This window comes from Pinus tabuliformis, chromosome 6 (assembly GCF_031772625.1).
Source record: "Pinus tabuliformis cultivar Carrire ecotype Pingquan chromosome 6, CPIR1, whole genome shotgun sequence".
Lineage (NCBI taxonomy): Eukaryota > Viridiplantae > Streptophyta > Pinopsida > Pinales > Pinaceae > Pinus > Pinus tabuliformis.
In genome coordinates, this window is record NC_142292.1 from 721,371,087 (window position 1) to 721,395,153 (window position 24,067).

The 24,067-nt window shown below is 34.7% G+C and overlaps 1 long non-coding RNA gene across 1 annotated transcript; it reads left to right on the top strand.

Annotated features, from left to right (window-relative positions):
• The first annotated feature begins 21,271 nt into the window (after positions 1–21,271).
• LOC149260721 (uncharacterized) lies at positions 21,272–21,891 on the top strand. Its single transcript, XR_016248329.1, has 2 exons — positions 21,272–21,300; positions 21,473–21,891. It is a non-coding gene; the product is annotated as an uncharacterized LOC149260721 (long non-coding RNA).
• The last annotated feature ends 2,176 nt before the right edge of the window (positions 21,892–24,067 follow it).

The window sequence follows — 24,067 nt, forward strand, 5'->3', positions numbered from 1 at the left end:
TCCCAAGGGTATCCAGGCATTAATAAAAAAGAAAGAAGAAGATATTGCAACTCTCAGGAAGTAGCTCAAATTGCCGATTACAATCACTACAACAAAACCAGCGATTAGCGTCCCTTTTTACTTCTTTTTTTGCATCTAGAGCCCATTTTTGGTGCTATTTGCATCCATTTATCAAATATGGTGCAAAACTTGACACAAAATTTGCATCAAGTTTTGCACCAAATCTTACACCAAGTTTAGCACCAGGTATTGCAATAGGTTTTGCACCACGTTTTGCACCAAATTTTATGCCAAGTTTTGTGTCATCCTTTACACCAGGTTTTGTTCCAGGTTTTGCATCAAGTTTGGCACCTAATTTCATTTGACATACTTTTGCATCCTCATTTGCATCCACTTTTTGCACCTACACTTGCATCAACTTTTGCATCGACTTTTGCATCCTTTTTCAAATCATTTTTTGCATCCATTTTTCATCCATTTGTGCATCCCTTTTGCGCCAAGTTTTACATCGAGTTTTGTGTCTAGTTTTTCATAAAAATTTTCATCTACTTTTGTTGCATCCACTTTTCCCTCTTGTTTGGCATGCATATTTACATCCTCTTTTGCATCTATTATTGTACCCACTATTGCATCTAATATTTTTGTGCCACAATTAGCGCCTAGTTTGGCACCTCCTTTTGCACCCACTTTTGATTATAATTTTGCATCCACGTTTGCATCCTCATTTGCGTCTAGGTTTTCATCAACTACTACATCTATTTTTGCATCCCTTTTTGTATCCAATTTTGGACTGGGATTTGCATCGGGTTTTGTGTCTCGTTTTGCATCTACTTTTGCATCGACTTCTATTGCATCCACTTTTGCACACAATTTTGCATCCACTGTTGCACCCATTTTAAATTTCACTTTTTGCATCCCTTTTTACATCTTCATTTGCATCATACTTTGATTCTTTTTTTGCATCTATCATTACATCCACTTTTGTTATGCCACAATTTGCACCATGTTTTGCACTCACTGTTGTATCCATGTTTGCTTCCAATGTTGCAACCATGTTCACATCCTCTTTTGCATCAAATATTGCATCTATTTTTGCATCCACTTTTATGTCAGGTTTATGCATTGGGTTTTGCATCTCGTTTTGTATCTACTTTTGCATCTACTTACATTATATCCATTTTTTGCATCCAATTTTGTTTTGCCTGTTGCATCAATGTTTGCTTCCACTTTTACATCCATTTTTGCATCTTATTTTGCATATTTTTTGTCTATTGTTACATCCACTTTTGTTGCACCATATCTTGTGCCTACCATTGCAACCACATTTGCTTCTACATTTGCATCCCCTATTGCATCCACTTTTGTTTCATCCATTTTTGCATATACTTTTGTTTCCGTTGTTGCATCCGCATTTGTTTCACCACAATTTGTGCCAAGTTTTACACCTACCATTGGACCCATGTTTGCTTCCACTTTTGCCTTCATGTTTGCATCCAAGTTTGCATTGACAACTGCATCTACTTTTGCATCCACTTTTGTGTCAGGTTTTTCATGTTGTTGTGCATCTACTTATGTTGTATCCACTTTTCATCCAATTTTACTTCTATTGTTGCCCCCATTTCTATGTTCGCTTTTGCATCCCTTTTCCAACACTCATCATATTTTCTGCATTGATGATATTCCTTATGGCATTGACAATTATGAACAATTGATGACAATGTCAATAATATGGACAATGATGAAAATGAAGATGATGGCGATGACATGAATTGTGATTATGATGATAAAGACGATAGTGGTTACAATGACAATGATGATGATGGCAATGATTATGATGATGACGATGCTAATGACGTTGGCGAATCTTCCCAATTTTAGATGTTGTCATTGTCATAATTATAAGCATTATCTTTGGTGTCATGATCATCATTTTCATCTAGGTCATCATCAAAAACAATAATGGCATGAATGATGATGATGCATGATTACAACAATGTCGATAGAAATTACATTAATGATGATGATGGGGATGATAAAAATGACAATGACGATGATAATGGTGGTGATGATCATCATCATCGATCATCTGTCAAAAATAGAGTTGTTATTTCTCTTACGTATATCAATGTGTCCTAAACAACCCTTTTGTAGCACTGATCACATTTTTTGGGTTGATATTTCTTACAACATCTACAATTATGAACAATTGCAAACAATGTCCATAATGATGATGATGATGGCATGAATGGTGATTATGATGATAATGTAATGATGGCAATAACAATGACAAGGATGATGGTGATGATGATGACAATGATTATGATAATGAGAATGACCTTACAATCTTATGGATTCGTGAACAATTACTAGTTTCAATACCATCTTCTGGATACGTATTGCTATCATACTTTTAAAATTTTCTGTCTCTCTTGAGGTATCTTACTATAATGGTGTTGTCAACACTAGAAAGATATCTTGTTGTAATGGTGGTTCTAATGTTAGCACTAGCAAAGTTTTTGTTAAATTTTGGTTAAAAAAAACCGATTTATGCAATTATTTTGACAATCTATGTAAAAAAGTAAATAACATCCAATTATTTTGACTGTAGTCCCATTGATTATCATGAATTCACCAGTCTGAAGACCATCTTCTACATACATATTATTATTAAACTTTTTGCATTATATCCCTCTTATATCTTGTGGTAATGGAAATATTAGCACTAGAAAAATATCTTGTTGTAATGGTGATGTTAGTATTAGCACTAAAAAAATCACTAAATTTTGGTAAAAAAAGTTTATCATTTATTTATTTTTAATTTGGGAAATTTTTGTTTTTATATTTTTTGTTTTTAATTCTATTTTTATGAAGTAATATTTTTTTTGGTTGAATTTTGGTAGTAACTAGTTTTTGGTCTAATCATATGTATTAACCATGTTCTTTATGCTACAAGTATAATTGTTGGGACAAAATTGCTCTTTCAAATAAGTTGCAAAAAGCATATAAATGGAAGAATAGCGATGACAACTATTTTCATTGTCCAACTGTTCAGTATATCATGTATGAAAATATTCAACATTTTTATAAACAATGGATTAGAGGTGAGTCTGTAATTGTACATAATGTTTGGATGATACATAAAAACAAAGTTTGTTTCATTGATGTGGTTAGGATCTACTTTGGATACGAAACCCTAGGTTTGGAAGTATGCAAATAATGAATTTGGTTTACCTTTGATAACAAATGAAATTTTATTTCTTTTTCCTCGTAAAACCAAGGAAGATATGGCAATAATTCTCGTTAGAAAACTACTTCTTGTTGAAGGTTTATAATAGGTTGCAAAAGTTCAACAACTGGGTATAGAAGTTTTTAGTTGCTATTAAGGAAACAATGTGATTATAGGTTTTAGCAGACATAGATCATTCTTGGTATTTGATTCACTTTGACGATGGCCTCTTCTGACTAATATATGAGATTGTGAATTTGTTGATATTTTTTAGATTACCAAGTAGATATAGTTGTTTATAGGAATTTTGTAAAACCTGAAGTATTGACAAATGGTTTTTCACTGTTAAGCAAATTTAAGTCAAATTGGGTTGCAAAACTTAAGGAGAAAGCAAAAACAATTGTTAGTAGTTGTGAATTGATATAGTCATTAAATAATTCCCAACCATTTTCTTTGTGCTACAAGTCTAATTTTCAAGACAAAATTAATAATTTTGTTCAGTTACAAAGAGCATATAAGTAGAATAATATCAACCGTACTGGAAACTATTTGTAGTGTCCATTAACTATTCAGTATATCATGCGTGAAAATATTTAACATTTTAAAAAACAATGAAAATGACAAGTGAACTTGTAAATATACAGAATGCTTGGATGATACATCCAAGACAAAGTTGCATTCATCAATGTGTTCAAGATCTACCTTGGAATAAACCATATGTTTTGGAAGTGTGCAAAAAAATAATTTGATCTACCTTTAAAGATAGTCTAGTATGGTAACCTTTTATGACCAATGATTTTTTTTTTCTCATCATCATCATATACATATATATATTAGAAACCAAGGAAGATATGATGATAATCGTCATCAAAAATGACCTATGATAGTGGTGGCGATGGTGAATATGATGACGATGACAATGGCAATGAGGATGATGATTAAATGATGATACCGATGACAACAATACAATGATAGGGACCCTATGCCATTAGGGATTCCCTATATGGGGAAAATATTACCTGCGTGTGGGAAAGTTATTATTGATCACAAAAATGAATAAACTCAGTAGAAAATTTGAATCACCTTCATTACCCATCCAAATATCCTTAATAATTCGAATTTTTATTGTAGTGTAGTTTAATATATTTGTGTTAATTAATTCCATAAATTCAACTTAACAAGTTATATTTGTGTGTTAAGCTATATTTGTCTATATTCACAATATGTGACAATTTATACACACATAAATTATTTTCATTTTGTCTCAGTCATAACTTCATATTATTTCTAACCATTTTCAACTAATAGATGAAACTAACCATAGTAACTCTTATCTAACTAACTGAGCTTGTTATTTCCAACCAACAAACCATATTAACTAACATACATTTTAATGACATTAATTGCATCAAGTAATGAGTATACCTATAAGAATATTCAAAACACCAATTTAGATTATGAGTTCTAAACATGGTAATTAAATGACTATTACAACCAAATAACAATGAATCATTTCAAAATGGGACATAATAATTGTCCTTATTTAAACATGAATGACATACCCTGTAAATTATCTAGAAGTCTTCATTTATGTTATCATCTGCATCTATGTCTTCCAATGCTTCCTTGTCAATGTTCATAATTTCTTGCAAGAAATTAATATTACTCTTCCTAAACCATTCTGCTAAAGTCATATTGTGATCATCCTCATCTTCACCTTCGTCATATTCTGTATCAATAAAAGTTGTTTCGTCATCAAAAATATCAGTGTTACCAGATCTATTAATTTGATCTTCATATTGTATATCATTAATATTTCCTTCTTCTATAAGATCATTTGCCTTTGGAAATTGTTGGTTGTCATGGTGAATTGCCTCATCTAATTTATCATTTTGTGAAAATACACCTCTAGCCCTGCTTGTCCATACTGCTAAAGGAATGTTGTCACCATCATCTAGTTCACAGTCCTCTGGTTGAACATCATCATTGATGCCAATTTGTTCTATGTTCCCCGATTCTTGAACTATATTTGGTTGGTCATCATTACTTTTCTCTGTATTGATTGAGGCATCTTCGAATATATGCCTTAATCTTGGATCATAATGAATGACAAATATCCATTTTGGATCCAAAATATCTTCATAGAAAAAAACCTGCATGTGAAGAAGATAAATATATTAGATCTCCAGTGGTATCAAATTTTATTATCAATGAGAATGTATATATCCACAATAAAAAATGAATTACAAAATTACATACAACCGTTATTTCTTATATTGTTTTAGTGAAAAAATACCTGCTCACAATGAATTGGTAGAACATAGGGCTCCTTATCCAGTGGTAGGTATTTTGATGAATCTATAGAAAACAATCCACTATGGATATCATGTCTCCGTGTCCTGTCAAATGCTTCATACCATTTACATTTAAAAATACTACATTTGAAAGAGCGGTAATCTAACTCAATAATTTCTTGTATTTTTCCAACGTATTGAAGATTCCCTTCAATAACATTTTTATCTTTTGAACTTGCTCGACTTGATTGCTTGAAATCAACCATGACCCCACAATCGAAGGATCGTCTTTTTGCATCTACTCTTTCTACATGATAATGATGACCGTATGCCCACATTGCAGGATACTTCCTCACCTGTGACAAGCCATTTACTTGAGTGAAATTAAATATGATTGTGCATAGTTAAATAGTTAACAATGTGATTAATGTATTGAAGCAACATTTTGTAATAATTCAAAATTTACCTTTTTTTCACATCCTCTGCACATGTTGATCTCATCTTCTATTATGTTTGCATCTATTCCTTCCTCATCTATTTGGTTTTGAATTTGTTTAGAAACCCATTCTATTGTGCATTCTTTTCCCCATTGACCGGAAATATTAGTGGGAAGTGGGGTATTCCTTGGGTTTGATATCTTAAATTGTTTCCTTGCTTCTAACACTTCTTTCCTTTTTATATCATACATATCAATCCATTTATTCATGAATTCCATTTGGTAGAGGACAAATTTGTTGAGCACAACACTTTCATCAACACCTATTAAAAATCAACATGTATAATTCAAACTTAAAATATTATTCTTTCAATTCGGGAAGCCCAAAATGATATAGTAAATGATTCTAAAATAACTATAATAATGAATATTTTACATACCAATTACTTCTTGAACACCATTAGTTTGAGGCTTTTCTCCATCTATAATATCAGATGCACGTTCTTGATCCCAAAATTGTGCACCATCTTCAAAATCTTTACCAAGGAATTCACATAGGAAGAAAAATGCTTCATTTAGTACATACCCTTCAGCCATGCAACCCTCTGGATGTGCCTTCTGTCGGACATATCTTTTTAGGGTTTTCATGTATCTCTCAAAGAAAAACATCCATCTTGTTGAAATGATACCTGCCATTTCAATGTCATCAACTAGATGTATAAGTAAATGGACCTGTAGGTCCATGAAACTTGTAGGGAGCTCCTTTTCAAATACACATACAATTTCTGTGATTTCTTTCTTCCATCTTGGCACTTCAGACTCATGGATCTCTTTAGAGGTCACCCACCTAATTAGATATTGTCATTAAGTTAATATGAATTTTTAGTGACATTTAGAATGAGATATAATATATCATTGTATCATATAGAGGAACATTTCATACCATGTAAAACCTTGTAAATATCAAGCGACCACATACCTCGTAAAGGCTGACAATCGACATATGGCATTCCTTAAGTCAGTTGTAAGGCATGAATCCCCTCTTATTGCTAGTGGCATGATATGCTATCAAACCAAATTATTATAGTTCATTAGTATTGATTTATCATAATATATCAAAATAAGTTTTAGTAAGTAAATGATAAGAATAACAATTAATTGATGTTAATACCTTCATAAAATTGTGATAATCATGTGTTTTGAATCCTGTGATATGTCCCTCTACTGTAAAAGCTTTATTCAATGATGATCCATATCCAGTGGGTGTTCTTATTGAACGAATCACATTTTTTAGTTGATCTAACTCTTTCCTTTTTAGTATCCATGGAGCTTCTGCATATGATTCATTTTCCTTACTTGGCCACAAATGTCTTCTATCAAATTTGGTACGTGAAAGAGCAATATCCCTCCTTGATGACAAAGTGTCTTTATCTTTGCTAGATATATGTCGAAAAATAGAATCAGGGACATTTTTGAAAACATGCATAGGATCTATTAAATGAGATATTAATAGATCCTTCCAGTAAGGGAGATCATAAAATATGGATTTCCTTTTCATTCCTTTTGGTATTTCAACCATAACTTGTTCTGGTTCCTCAATTGAATGATCATGACGAAAAAAATGGTTCCAAGCTTTTGATTCAGCATCTCCATACATTTTAAGCCAATCAGCTGGACCCATAACCTTGGGAGGAGGTTTATTTTCAATTTTTCCATCAAATTGATTCTTTAGGCGGCTTCTGAACTTATGGTCAGGTGGTAGAAAAACCCTGTTGTTCGCATATATAACTTTGTGTAGATCTTTAGAATATCGCCCCTCAAATTGTTCTGCACATCTTGGACATGCAAAAATCCCTTTTGTTTGTAGCCCTATAATCAATAACTAGCTTACATAAGAAAACAATAATAATGTAATACTTATATACAACTTGAATTGAAAATAAATTATGATGTACTACGAATATGCAAATTATTTGATCTCTTACCAGAACAAACACCAAGTCCTGGGAAATCATGAATTGTCCAACATAGTATGCCATAAAACATGAAGGACCTATTTGATGGAGGACGTGATATGTCATACATTCTTATGCCTTTCCATAACAATTGCATCTCATCAATAAAAGGTGCAATGTAAACATCCATTTTTTTCACTTGATGTTTTCCTGGAACGATGAGAGTTAGCATAAGGTGTTCCTTTCTAACACTCATCCATGGGGGAATATTGTATACTATCAGTCCAACTGGCCAAACACTATAATTTGAGCTTAGGAAAGAGAAAGGGCACACTCCATCCATTGCAAGTCCTAACCTAATACTGCGAGGTTCATCCTTGAATTTTCTTGGCCATTTTTCCTCTATATGTTTCATTGCTTTGGAGTCCATAGGAATTCGCATGAATCCATATTTACTCCTATTCTTTGCATGCCAATCCATCAATTGTGTAAGAGATTTACAATGAAACATCCATTGTAGTCTAAGAATAATTGGCATGTGTCCTAAAACCTTATTTGGAACTGTAGAACCTTGTACATCCGTACGATATCTTTTCTCTTTGCAAACAGGGCATTCTTCATTGTCTTTATATTCATCTCTATATAAGATGCAATCATTTTTACATGCATGAATTTGCTTATATTCAATCCCCAACTTGACTAACAATTGACGCGCTTCTCTACAAGTTGATGGCAACACATTATCTTCAGGGAATATTTTATCCTTTAGAGCCCTGCAAGTTTTTTTTCAAACCTACACGTTAAAAATGTCATTTATAACGTTGTTTATATACCATAATGTAAAATCCACCTCAAATTAAATTAAATGAAGTTAGTACTTATATTCTAATTGAGGACACAAATTGACAGTGCAAAACTAGAAAAATAATTCAAATAATTACTTTAGTAAGGTAGTGAAGCTCTTGTCTGACCAACCAAATAATGACTTGATTTCCAATAATATTAATGTGCATGAAAGCTTGGATGTTCTACTTGCACCCGATTTGAACACCACTGTCTTTGCTGCTTGCTTAATTGATGCATTGATGTTGATATCATCATAATTATGTTGGCGGTAGTTTCCCTCTATATCAGCATCATCATTATTATGCATAGGATCATCACCCTCATCATTGTTTCCATCCCCAAAGAAACTTGTGAGCATTTCATTCAATCCTTCTTCATGCATTACATTTCCATTGACATCTCTACTCTGAGTAGTGGATGGCATGTCGTCAATGTATGCTAATTTCATCAATTCCTCAAATTTTTCACGTGGTAGTGCTCTCTTCAATGCTTCTCTTCTTCTCCTAGTATGGTTTAAAGGATGAATTGGATCATCTCGTTGAATTCTTAATGGTCTAGTTGGATCTTGATCATTAATAGGTGTATCATCAACATCGTTTACCTATAATTAAATGCAACCATTATTTAATGTTAGATAGCAATTACTGTATAGAACATGGATCCATTTCAAAGATATACGCAATAAATTACTCAACAAAAAAACATTATACATGTATACAATAAATTAAAAATATTATTTTTGAACACATTATTTTAAAAACAAGCCACATTAATTTCATATTCTTAGATTTTCTACCTTAGGAACATCCAAAAACAACAATTGTCTCAAATTATTCATCTATGCATGTAGTATCATCATGACCAACCTCTTGTTCATTGTGTTGATTTTCTATTTCATTTACAAACTCCATTGTCATATCCTCTTCCACCCATTTCTTTTTGCGTGATTTAATTGTACGGCGTAGGCCACGTCCATATGCAGGTATTTGTATTGGTCTATCAAAATGATTAAACTCCTCATTTTTTCTGATTCCATTGCCAACCTAAAATAATTTATACATGCATTATTTTTTCCAAGGTTAGAGATTAGACTATATGATGTACTTATATCGTCCATTAATTTATAACTGAACTTATTTATAACACCCACAAAGTATAACAATTGTATCAAAGTATTCATTCCATGTATTATCATCATGACTAACCTCTTGTTCATTGCCACCAATTTCTATTGTATTTGTAGAGTCAATTGTCATATCTTCTTCCACCCACTTTCTCATGCGATGTGCTTTAACAGTATGGTGTCCACCCTTGTGTACATATTTTGGTTGTTTTACAGTAAAAGGGTTCAACTTTGTATTTGTTGAAAACACATTTTCCACCTAAAAGAATCAACGACATGCATTATTTTTTTTCAAGTTTGAATAATAAACTATATAAATTACTAGGTTTAGGAAAACAAGGATCAGGAACTAAATTTCATTTTATTATATTTCATAAATTAATGTAATATTCAAGTACCTGATGCCCTAAATCATGTTGTGTGTCTTCATTGGAAATAAATTCATTTGTTTCCATGGCCTCTCCTAGCACCTGCAATACACAACAATGATAACAATTTTTATTAAAGTCATCTATGGAATTGTTATAGTCTTATTTCTTATTCCATTGTTTCAACCATTCTATTTTTCATGTTAGCTATTTGCATTTTCAATTATGAAATTCTCCACCATTGTTGTGACACTCTTATGATAATGATTGAACCCGAGTTGAAGTCTTAACTTTTCATGCAGATCTACACTTCTGATTATTAGGGTCATATCTATTGAATTTTGGATATATACTAGTTTTTAACATGGATATCAAGTTGCCTATCTAGTTTGAATGTACATTAGGAACATAGCGTTGTTTGAATCCTATGGAGATTTCAATATTTAGCGAACATTAGATGTTGAACATATTATACTACCATGTCATACATGTGAAGCATATTTAATATATGTTAGATGATCTAAATTACACCTTTGCATTAATATTAATACACAAATAATATTTTTTTCTTATTGGAAAAAAAACACTATGGCATTTCCAACCTAAGTCAATAATGACTAAAAGAATTATTGCATAAATAAATAAATCCTAAAATGATGCCTAAGTGATCTATTCCTCCCAAAGAGACAGGAGTAAAGTATAAATGGTACAACTATGGGCACTACAATGTAAACAACACATGTTCAAACCTTTACAGGGGTAGAGCCTCTATGCACTGTGCATGAGGGAAGGTGTTTGATATCTTATAGTTGGTTTCCCTTCATCACCAAAGTGGATTAGGTTATGAGTGGATTGGCAAAGCAACCCTTATTTGTTCCTTTTAGTTTTTGAGAAATCTCAAGTTCAACTAGTGCTAGTAAATCTTATGTTCTCCTAAGATATAGGCTTCCCAGATCAAAGTACTGGTTACCGGGGGTTGTGGGTTTCTCTATTGAAGGCATTGAACCTTGCCAATAGAGCCAAAAAGAATAGACAGAATAGGATGTCTTATATACGTATTAACAACTGAATCGGAATTGGGAGGATGAAATAAGAAAGAAAAGAATAGACAAAAACAATATATATATATATATATATATATATATATATATATATATATATATATATATATATATATTGTTTATACGTATTATTAACAAATGAACTTTAGAAAGAGTTCTTTCTGAGGCGGCTATAGCAGGAGGCTTGGATGCGTGAGAGAGTTAACCACTCTTACCTGGATGCTCGGATGCCGGTAGTAGTGCATCGATACCATATCTTTATGCGTGTGTGAAATCTCCCGCTTCTTAATTAGTGGGCGGATCATTTGGTTACTCAACTGCAACAGGATAGGGGTTGGATGGTGTAGTTTCACTGGCCTCAACTGCTTCTTCATTAGCTGGTAATCGTGCTCCAGAAAACCCCGATCCGCCCCTCATTTCCATGTTCAATGGCCTGACCAGAGCGTTCACTCCAGAAAACCCCGATCCGCCCCTCATTTCCTTGTTCAATGGGCTGACCAGACCGTTCACTCTAGAAAACCCCGATCCGCTCCAGGAAACCCCGATTTCGAATAGGATAGAAAGCGGAAGGAGGGGAATTGGGAGGATAACCCGAAAAAGAGGCGGCGGGAATGAAAAAAAAGCCAGTGCTGGAACCTATGGATCTCACTCCCATGTTTGATGTGCTGATCATAGATCATTCGCACACGAAAACCCCGATTCGCTCCAGAAAACTTCGTAGATCATTCGCGGCAGGAAACTCCGATTCGCTCCAGAAAACCTCGATTTCGAACAGGAAAAAAGGCGGAAGGAGGGGAATTGGGAGGATAACCAGAAAAAACGCGGTGGGAACGAAAAAGGGCCAGCACTGGAACCTATGGATCTCCTCCATCTTCAATATGCTGACCATAGAACATTCGCTCTGGGAAAACCCTGATTTGGAATAGGAAAAAAGGTGGAAGGAGGGGACTTGGGAGGATTACCAAAAACAGAAAAGGATGCGATGGGAACGAAAAAGGGCCAGCAATACCAGATCATCGTTAGATTGAAGTTATTGAAGCTATTGGTGGCAGGAGAGAAGGAAAGTGCACGGGTCAGGGAGGCAGTGGGATATGTTCCCTTGTTCAGGTATAACTGATTCTATTCTTGAAACAGAAGCAGACATTTCAATCGATTTTGTAGACTGCAAGAATGTGTTCTCTCATCAAGATATGTATGATTTTGTTCCAGATAAAAGATGGATTGTCTCAGTAATGATAGTATTGATGTGTTGTTCCCTCTGATGTAATGACTGGTTACAAAGTTTGTAGGTTTTTTTACATGACTCTCGCCACAGGAAGTCTCTCGCTCTAAATCTTTATTGTTCTTAAGGGACCTTGTTATTGCTCTCAGTTACAGTCTCCCATCTCTTGTATACTACATTGTACACTGTTCATCCATTCATCAATGGTCACATTGACATAGAGACATTGTTCCTTTGCGACATAGTAGGCTTCACTGCACATATGTGTCTCACTATCCTCTGTATATATATAGATGTGTCTTTGGCTCTACACATAGATGTTCCAACATGCAAAAGTGCACCTTGTGATCTTCCTATCAACTTCTTTTCCTTCACTGTACCACATGGCATCCTTTCTGCCATCTGACTACTGTTCCTACCTTGCTACTTAGACAATCAGAGGTACTTGTTGAATGGTGGGTCCTCCTTCTAGGGGATGCATTCTCCTTGAGTTGCTTTGTCTGCAATTTCGGCTTGGCTTGTGTTTCTTATATAAGGCATCCTGTTCAGCATGTTGAGTGTATTAGGGTGGAGCTAGACTCCATGACCACTCATGCAAAAAGTGGGCCCTTATGGGAGTGCAAGACTCTTGGCAAAACTTATCACTTTGTGACAATTAAATTCGTGTGTTCTTCCCTTGGCCTGAGAGTCAATTTGGTGGTATGGTGACAAAAGAGGATAATTACTTTGAACAATGGGGATTTAATGACTTGGCTAGCACTTTGAGATGAAGATGTAACCATTTCAATGCTGGAAATCATTGGAAAGTAACCATCAACTGCTGTTGCACTCATAAACTTGTTGGCTGCGCTGATAAACCTACTAGTTGCACTCACTACCTTACTGGTTGCATTTTATGTTCTACATCTGGAGAACAACATTTCATGTTTTACATGGCTTTTGTATCTGTGTTATTTTGGTTACCATTGCCTGTTCTACAACTGGAGGACAACTTTTTACGTTCTACATGGCTTTTTTGTCAGTGTTATTTTGGTTGCCATTGTTTAGGTGTTCAGGTTTTCTTCCCTCTTTTGTAAATTAGTGATAGGAGTTGCTTTTTCGTAATAGTAATCAGAGTTGCTTTCTCATATTAGTAATGTAAATGCCTAATAAATTTGAAGTTACAAATTTAGTGGAAGTAATTCATTTTTCTACTCCTAAAAGCTTGTGTTAAGAGTAAGAGGGCTATTAATGGGACATGCCACTGTAGCAATAAGAATTGCAGTGATTGTGGATATGGATATCACAAAGATAATTGAGAATAGAGACTAAGAATGTCTATATGGATAACCCCCAGTCTCCCAATTTGCATTTATCTGTTCATCAACCATTCGTACAACTTAGGATTCATAAGAGGCGATGCATCATCTGCAAGGTACATCGCCCTAAACTAGTCTTATGGCCTGGCGAGAGAATATTGGTTAGGCCCTTGGGGTATTTTCCTTAGCAGAGAACATTGTCCTACTAGCTTAAAATATAAAAAATTTCCATAAAATTTGTCTTCCAGTATTCAGCTGTCAAGTTTGGTCTTTCAGTAAAAAAGCTTCGGCATTTTTGATCATCAGCAAATAAAATTTAAAAAACAGGGTTCAACAGGGTTTTAGTGTTTCCATTCAATTTGTTTTATAATCTTTGACTTAATCCTCATTATTTGAATTAAGTTTGTTTACTATCAATCTTTGTTCCCTCCATTGGTCTTTGCCCGCTAGCAATTGAGAATAAATTAGCCATCCATATTCTCTCTTACGGCTAATGGCTGCATGCATGGAATTCACTATTACTGTGTTTTTAACCAACATACAATGTGATGACTCTATCACATTGTATTTATTTTTCATATCACGTTTGGGCCATTGCTACGTTAGCTGGTAAAGATAATTGTATCCATAGTTACCAGACTTAGCTGAGTTAACTTGGCTAGTCTGACTCTGCTGGGATCTAAATATGAGCAGATCAAACAGAGTTGAAGCTTAACTTGGTCAGAACTCAGGGTCTAACTCAGACTCAAACAAAACTTGAGAGTTATCTTAGGATCTGACTTGGGCTTGGCAAGAATCAGGTAAAACTTGACAACTAGAAAATAAAAGTTTTGTCCAAGTTATTTTCTTTTGCCCAACTTTCCTGAATTAAGTCTTAAGTCTTGCCTGATTTTAAGTCAAACCTTGATTCTTTGTCCATGCTGAGTTGCACATAATGCTTTATAGAAACAATTTCCTTAATGCTATTTTATAGAGACATATAATTGAGTTCAGGATCAGCTGATGCTTCCTTCACTTTGTTTAATGAGGTTGTTTGTATTTCCAGAATCTCTTTTAGGAAGTAGCTATTCCCTGAATATGAAGTTATGCATTATTTCTCAGTTCTCAGTTTTCTTTTTTGTTATGGATAAAAGATGTAGTGAGCATGCTATGCCAAGTTTATTCATAGAGATTAGTAATGAAAATCCAAATACAGCATATAGAAGATTAGGTTGACAGTGGATGGTTGATTGGCTCCAAAGATACTATAATTATATTTTCCTTTCCAGTGATCACTTTGTTGGTGGATTTTTTTGGTATTTTTCACTTGTCCATGCTTCAGTCCTGTGTTTCAAGCTTTGGAATATAATTTCCTTCATTCCATTGTTGCTCAAGTTCAACAGCTTTATTGCATCTAAGCTTCACTCACTTACACACAAACATAGGAAATGCATAGGAATTCGTTTCATTCAGAAACGGAACTAGAATAAAGAACAAAGGAAGAAAACATCTTTATTTATCAAAATTGTGCTGATTATTATTGCTAAGGCTTAATACCATCAAGAATGACTGGTGAATAGGACTACAACAAGAGAATGGAAAGCAAAATTTGGGAATTTTACTTCCATGAGGAATGACTTATGCATAAAACAAAATTTGGTCGTTCTCATTATTTACTACTTACAATCACAGTATTCCCTTTCTCCCCATCTCGATGCTATATTTAATGGAATTTGATATTGTTTTTATGTTGATCTTGAACAACACCATAGGTTGACTGATTCGAATTTGGAAAAAAGTATGAAAGGTATAGCCAAAATTATGCTAGCAAATCTAGGTCCAACATCTATAGTGTTCTGGGATATAAAAGCGAACACGAATTCATTCTTTTATTTTTTAAACAAGAACAATTTATGTTTATATTACGAAAGATAGTTTACATACTGTGAAGTCTTGTTTAGAGGCAAAACATACTTAGAGTGACACTTAGCTACATAAACAGCTGCATTGAAACCGACTTCCTGAGACAGTCATCCTTATAGTTTGTAATTTCTCAATACTGCTTTGCCGTGATTGACAAAACTATTCACCACTTGTTAATATGTCGAAGTATATCTTTGTCTGCCTTACAGGAACCCCCAACAGGGTATCCTCCAGAGGAGTGTCATTTGGAGTAGAGTAAGAAGTGCTTGAATCAAAGCCTTCGCTCCACTATGATGGGAGGTACTTCCTTGAAAGCTGACCATAGATTCTAGCATATTGGGATAAGAAAACAGAGTTATTCGATGGAACTTTTCTGTTGCATAATCTCTGTACAGAGGCCTCTTGAAGCTGGGATTTCGTCTCTTGAAGTTGAGAGCCTTTTGAAGCTAGGATTTGGTCTCTTGAAGTTGAGAGCCTTTTGAATCTGGGATTTGGTCTTGTGAAGTTGCTTTGTAGGGAGTGAGAACTTCAATAGTTGTTGGTCTCACTTGCAAGGAATTAATGCTGGAAGCCAATCCTTCACAGAGAGTTGAGAACAGAGGAAGCACGGAGAGAAGGAAAGCGTTCCCAATATAGCCTGCTAGCTGAGTCATAATGTCATATGTTGAAGCAAGGACACCACACCTCTTCCAGCTCCTTGTTTTTTGTGTTTCATTTTCATGGAAAATTCAGACATGTTTATATTTTTTTCCAATACAAGGTGCTTTCCCTCCCAAACGTGGAATTTCCTTAGAGTCTCTCTAAATCTGTTTATGTTTCTTTCTATCTCGACATTCAAAGAACTTGAAATTCCCATTTATGAAGCTACTACTACTTGTCAGTCTCTAAGTACTGTTAGATCTTCTGAGGTGTTCTTTTGTAAGTTTTAATATAAGTATTCCTTTTGAGTGATGCCAAGGATTCTACATAGTTGTTGGTTGCTACTCCAATGTCCCAAGTTAAATTTTCAAATAATCTTCCTTTTGTTGTTAAGATTATCCATGCCATGAACGAATGGCTTGGATCTCCTTTTGATGTTCATCAAAGAGCATTGTTAAAATCTTCACATCCAATCATTAATATAATCAAATTTGCAGGAGATTACTTAAATGGGATTACATTCATGTACTTTTTTCGGTGTTGGTTTCCCTCCCTTTCTCTTCCCAATTTGCCAAATCATAACTATTCTTCCAACCTTTTTCTTGTTGGCTTAATTCACTCTGCCTAATTTTTGAATTTTTCTAATCAAGTTGGCATTGATTCTTTAGACGTATTGGGAATATACCTATTTTCATTGAATATCTTGTCATTTTGATCAGCTGTATCTTCGAAAGAGAATAATATTCCAAATTACCTTTATAATTGGCTTGTTTTTGAATCCTTCAAGCAATAAAAGAAACCAGTTACTGAACAGTTCTTCTTTAGAAGATGCTGTAATAGAGGAGGGGAGACTCATTTCTATAACAGAAGAACGTAGGAAAGGGGGTTTCGTTGTTTACAAAAAAATAGTCACATCTTGAAGGATCATTGATTCCTTGTTTCACCAGGTTCTCCTCTGTTAAAAGTGTCTCATTTGGCCAAACATTAAAAGTCAAGTTTGGAGATGGAATAGCTCAATTCGATCTTGTTTCATTTGATTTCTAAAGAGAGGAAGGATCCGCTCCTTCCAAGAAGTTTGAGGTATCCTTCTTTAATAATCTATTTTCTTGATTAGGTGCCCTGTTTTACTTATTCCTTTCTTATTGGAGCTTTCCCATCCGGGACTTGGGTCGAAGTTTGAGGTATCCTTCTTTAACAATCTATTTTCTTGATTGGGTGCCCTGTTTTACTTATTCCTTTCTTATTGGAGCTTTCCCATCCAGGACTTGGGTCAGAAAGGTCCAAAGGGTGTTCAGAGTATTAAGAAGGGAAATGGGATAGATCCACTTCGTTTAAAGGGGAAGAATGTGAATCAGCCTAGGAGGATATATGTGCCAAAAATGAAGGATTGTTAACTTTAGACCATCTTCTAAATGGAGAGAATTCCAGATTTGATATTTGAAGGGTTTCCAAGGACACGGTTTTCGAAATCTTTCCACAAGAGGCATCCTTTGGCTGTAAAGTTAGATAGTTGTATATTTATAATTTATTTCAAGCTCATGGCCTAGCTAGACACTAAAATGATGTATGAGACCCACTTGTTTGTGAGACAAAAAACCCTCTCCACATAACATTTGCATTATTTAATTTATAATAGTGTATATCTAGACTAACTCTGGTTGTGCCGTTTTCATTGTTTAATTTATAGTGGTATACATACCGTAGCTTTCTATAATAACTCCTATTATACTTGTATTTATGTTTGCTAATGGTGTCCCATGCATAGCTTTCTAGAATATCTCCTATTGTACTTGTATTTATGTTTGCTAATGGTGTCCCATGCAAATCTCCTGTTACATTTTAGTAAAAACAATGTTCACATATTTGTGTGGAGATGATGCTAGGTACCAATTCTGACTTCTTAATCAAAGGGATACTTTCATACTTCCTAAATGCTTCCAACACATTATATTATCGTGCAAAGTTGTTGTTTATTGTTGACAACTATTTGTGCAATGCATTTCCATTTAAAAAAATAACAAAACAGAACTCACAAAACCTTCATTGAATTCACATGCATATGATGGGCATAGAGCCGTCACATGCATTTCATAACATATAGTTTGAGTGGGATGTACTAATTATAAGTAGCGTCTTTTATCTTGTAATCCAAACGATAAAGTTTCATAATGTAATGACATATCAACCTTCGACTTACTGGCTGCCATTATAACACCAATGGTATATCCATCAATGCAAAAACTGGATATACCAATAATTTATGACTTAGCAAGGGTTGAGATGTCCTTTGTAGTGAGGGTGCCTAACCTTCTAGCCTTATCACAACAGGCGAAACATGCCCCTTGGAATTGAACCTGGGTGGATAGGAGAACAAACTATGCTCCCAACCACTTGAGCTACTAAGACAAGATAATAACCTTTGTGGTTATTGATTGGCACGGATGGACATGACAAAAGGTTGATAGCTAAAAATAGTTAGTTTATAGGTACCCTTGTTGATGGCAAGGTGCACCATGGACATGTCTATTGCCCTTTGTCAAACTTGGCACGTTGCAAATTTGTGTAGCTCCCATTAGTTAGGCCTACTAAGAGAAGCTTGGAAGGGAACTTGGTGATTTGCAAGTATGACGCATGATGAACAAGATTGGCATAAAGAACTTGATTAGATTTTATAGACTTGTGATCCTAGGATACATGTAGATTCCAAGAGTTGGGGATTTGCTATTTTAGGGTTGCAATGGATGGGTAGAAGTGCCCTAAGGCGTAAGCATCCGAGAGTACAATTGTACAATGCACTAGTTGGGTTCACATTCATTTGGCACACATCCACTAGATGAACTTCTTATGTGCACCATTGCTAAGCACACTTGGGTGTGATGGGCACATTTGTTGGGTGTGTGGCATCTCGGGCCCAACGTGATAAAGATGTTTGATAGTTGATGGAACAAGAATGAAGTGGGAAAATGCACCATTGGCCACACATTCGTCAGGCACACATCAACTGGACACACTTGTTGGGTGTACCTTTGTTGGTTGTGCTTGGGCACCTTCAGCACAGCAGCATTGGATGTCAGATAGTGGATGGACAAGAAGGGGCAGAGACTAATAGGCACACATATGTTAGACATGCTTACTGGGTGCACCCTTAGGCACCATTGGCTACACATTCGTCAGGCACACATCAACTGGACACACTTGTTGGGTGTACCTTTGTTGGTTGTGCTTGGGCACCTTCTACACAACACCATTGGATGTCAGATAGTGGATGGACAAGAAGGGGTAGAGACTAATAGGCACACATATGTTAGACATGCTTACTAGGTGCACCCTTGCCATGTGTGCTTGGGTGCCTTGGGCACACTTGTTAGGTGTGTTGTGACTTAAGCACAACACCATTAGATGTTGGACAATTTGAAATCAAGTAATGAAGGGGGTTAAATGCATCATTGATCATAGAAGTTGGTGATGTGGACACTTGAGTCCACTTAAGCATAGAGAGGTTTGTAATATGCCAAAGAAGGATGCAAGTGTGAGACAAGTCTTGTATAAGTAGTGGACACCTCAAAGTTGCTAAGGCATCATCCATTGATCATTCACCAAGAGTGTAAATGAGCTCGATTATCGTGCTAAGTTCAAGGTTGGCATGGTAGGGTGAAACTGCACTAACTGAGTGAGAAGAAAAAGAAGACAAGAATTACAAGAGGCAATCTTTCAATTTTTTAAAGGGTTTGGATTGTGAAAGTCTATTGGGTAGTAGTTAAGGCAATACTTTCTTTGACTCATTGTATATCTAGAATAAAGTTGCAATTATGTTGTTATATATCTGTGACATTTTTTATATGATAACAATAAGGCACTTGCCTTGGATGCTACCTCTACTTTGTGTGTTGTTATAATATGTTTACTTGAATGAATGTTATGTTCCTTGCAATGTATTTTGTTGGTTAAGTGTTAAGTATTGTTGGGATGTTTTAAAGGTTGTGGTGGGACATGTGCCTATTGTTTAATGAATTTGATTAAGTTGGATTCATTTGCATTTGATACATTGTAGCTTACAGTAGAGTTATGAGTAGACCTCAAGTTAAAGTGTGTAGTGTGGTTGTTGTAGGTGTATGTTGGCCAACCGACTGTGGTTGAGTAAAACTAGTGTCACACAACCTCAAGAGTCAAAACAGGCTTGGGGAAACTTAGGTTCTTGTAGAAAAATTCTAGCAAACTGTAGGTTCATGACAAATCGTATCAAAGCAGTGCAAATGTTCATTATGTTTGACCAAACTTGAGGCAAATTAGTAGGTTTGGGGACAAAATCAACCACAAGTGTGACTTAAAGGTTGGAACAAAAAATTTGTTCCTTTTTTAATCAAGCAATCAAGACTACATTTTTGCACAAAAGTTGAATACTTCAACCTCTCTTAACCATGACTTAGAAGGGTGCTTCAAGCTTCGGTGGCAAGTTAAGCAGGTTGACAAAAGTAGGCTGAGGTAGTAAAGTAGATTGAGTCTTTGAGACTTCGGGTAGATTCTTTGCCCATACCTATATGCAGATGGATGGTGCAAAAGAAGAGTATGTGATGACAATGAAGCAATTGAAATTGCCCAAATCTAGTGTTAAGAATGTTGTTTGTTTCCTTTATTATCAGAATCATTTTGCTATTGATTTTCCTTTGAAGAAGATGTTGGAAGACTTGGAAGTACTCCAAGTGCAAAAAATTTAGAAGATAAAAACAACAGTGTTGGGAGGAGCCCAAGTGTACCAAACTTCAAAGGCATAGGTTCTTGATAGGCAAATTTAGGGTAGTAGTTTGGTAGGCAAGTGTACCAAACTTTTGCATGTAGTTTAATATATTTGTGTTAATTAATTCCATAAATTCAACTTAACAAGTTATATTTGTGTTGATGGGTTGAATTTGTTGTTTGGATGGACTCTATGGTATGTAATCTTAGTTGGATTTCCAATATACTTTTAAACCATATTTTCATTTTATTTTTTAGTACTATTAGATATTATATCTTACCTCATTTTATGGTTAACATTGTATAACAAAAACATGCGTTGTGTTATGTAATTAATACTAACATGTAATATTGATTTTTTTTGTCAGAATGCTATAGGTAATGATTGCCAAGACGATGATCCAAATTATGTTCAACATATATCAAGAGATGATGAGGATGAGGATGAGGATGATGGTGGTGAAGGAGGAGATGATGATGATAGTTGCGGTGTTGGTGATGATGTGGATCGGAGTAATGAGGATGGTCAAGATGATTATGAGGATGATCTTGGTGGTGGTAGCTAGGCATGCACATGCATTGTTTTTTATGAAGAAATTATTGTGTAGAATGACATTGTTATGTTTAGATGGGTGTTGTGAATTTACCCTATATCAATGAGACATTTTGATTTTGTAATCATACGATGAGTTTGATTTATGTATGTTGTTAATTTATCGTAGAATAACGATATTCATGAAATATTTTGATTTGTTAATCATATTTGAATTTTAGTTGTTTTGATTAAAAATAATACTGATTTTATTAGTATTATGTTGCTATTTTATACATGTTTTGAAAATTGTTAATGGCACATTGTTATTTTTTTGGATGGATGTTGTCAATTTCTCTTAAATTTCTTTACAAATGATTTTGAATTATGATATCTGCTTTAATGATATTTAGAAACTATCATATATTTCACTATGAATCTATAAAGGGGGTCATATATGTAAAGAAAAATATACTCTATATAAGAAGTCAAATGCGGATGTAACCATGGATGCAAAATTGAAAGTAAAATTGGATGTTAAACTAGGAATTAATACAAAATGCAAACAATTGACATACAAAGTGTTTTAAATTAGAAGTGAAAAATTGTGCAATAGTTGACACAAAGAAGGGAACAAAACATGGCATACAAAAGGATATCAAATTGGGCAAAAACAAGGACACATAAATGGGCACCAAATTAGATGCAAAAAAAGACAACAACTAGATGTAAAATAAGATGCAAAGTTGAGCGTTAAAAAGAAGCAAAAAACGTTACAAATTAATATGCCAAATGATGATGCAAATAATGGTGTAAATTTGGGATGCAAACTTGGGTGCAAAAAAGGAAAAAAAAAAAAAAGATGTAAGAAAAGACATAAAACAAGATGCAAAATGGGGCTGAAAAAAGGTGAAACCAAGGATGCCATATTGGATGTAAAAAATGATTCCTAATCACATGCAAATTTAGGCTCGAACTCAGACACAAAATTATATGCAAATGTGGACACAAAATGAAGCAAAAAAAGATGCAAATTTGGATGGTGAAAACGATGTAAAACTAGACACCAAAGAAATGCAAAATTGGATGAAAAAGTCAGTGTAAATAATGGTGCAACATTGGACACAAGTAGACAAAAAATGGTGCAAAAAGGGGCATAAAATAGCTTAAAATTGGATGCAAAACTTGGTGCAAAAACAAATACAAAATTAGACGTAAAAAATGGCTCTACATTGAATGTACCATTAGACACAAAATAAGATGCAAAGGTGGACACAACACATGACTCAACATAAGATGCAAATATAAATGCAAATTTGGATGCTCAAAATGATGTAACATTAGATGCAAGAGATGGTGTTAAAAATGATGCAAAATTGGATGAAACAAATGACGCAAAATATGGTGCAAAATGAGATGGGAAAAATGGAGACAAATCAAACGTAAATGTGGATGTAAAAAATGGTCCAAAAAAAGATGCAAAAATGGGCACAAAAATGGATGCAAAATTTGGTGCTAAATCAAATTCAACACATGGTGCAAAGATAGGCACCAAAGCTGGTGCAAAAATAGAAGCAAAAACTAGTGTAAGACTAGATACAAAACCTGGCGTAAGATTAGATGCAAAAACTGACACAAAATGGATGCATAAAAAGACGTTAAATTGGATTCAAAATACAGTGTAAACTTGATGCAAATGATGGTGCAAAAATGGAAGCAAAGAATGACACAAAATAGGAAGCAAAAGAGAATGAAAAATAGATGCAAAAAATGACACAAAACTAGAAGCAAAACCTGTCATAAAATAAGATGCAAATCTTGGTTCAAAATTTGACGCAATAAATGATGCATAGTTTGGTGTAAAAAATGATGCAAAATCTAGCGTGAAAAAGGATGCAAAATCAGGTGCAAAAAAGGACGCTTTAAAAATTGTACAATAGAGCCAGATTTAGCGCCAGGTTGCTCATCACAATTACAAAAAAAATGCACTAAAATCTGGCGCTAAATCTGGCGCAAATCGCTGGTTTTGTTGTAGTGAATGCACCCTCAAACCATAGAAGTTGCACAGCAGAAAAAGGAGGAGGACATGGTGGGTTTACTGATGAGGATGAATGAGAGATTGGCAGAAACAGAGAAGGCATTGGAGGAAGCACTACAAGGAAAACAAGGAGAGTTGGCCTCTCATCCATCTCAAACAACCCCAATTGTTACAACTGCTCCTTCTACAGTCACAACAACAGTCCCTCCTACTGATCCGGCATCAACAACACCAAGCACTACATCAACAACAACAACAACAACAACAGTACCAGATACTAGCAAGAGCATGGAAAAGATGATGGAGGAAATAAAGGCCTTAGAACTCCAAATGGCAGAGCTAAAGGAAACCAAAGAAAATCTGGCCAAGTTAGAGGTAAGCTATGATAAATAA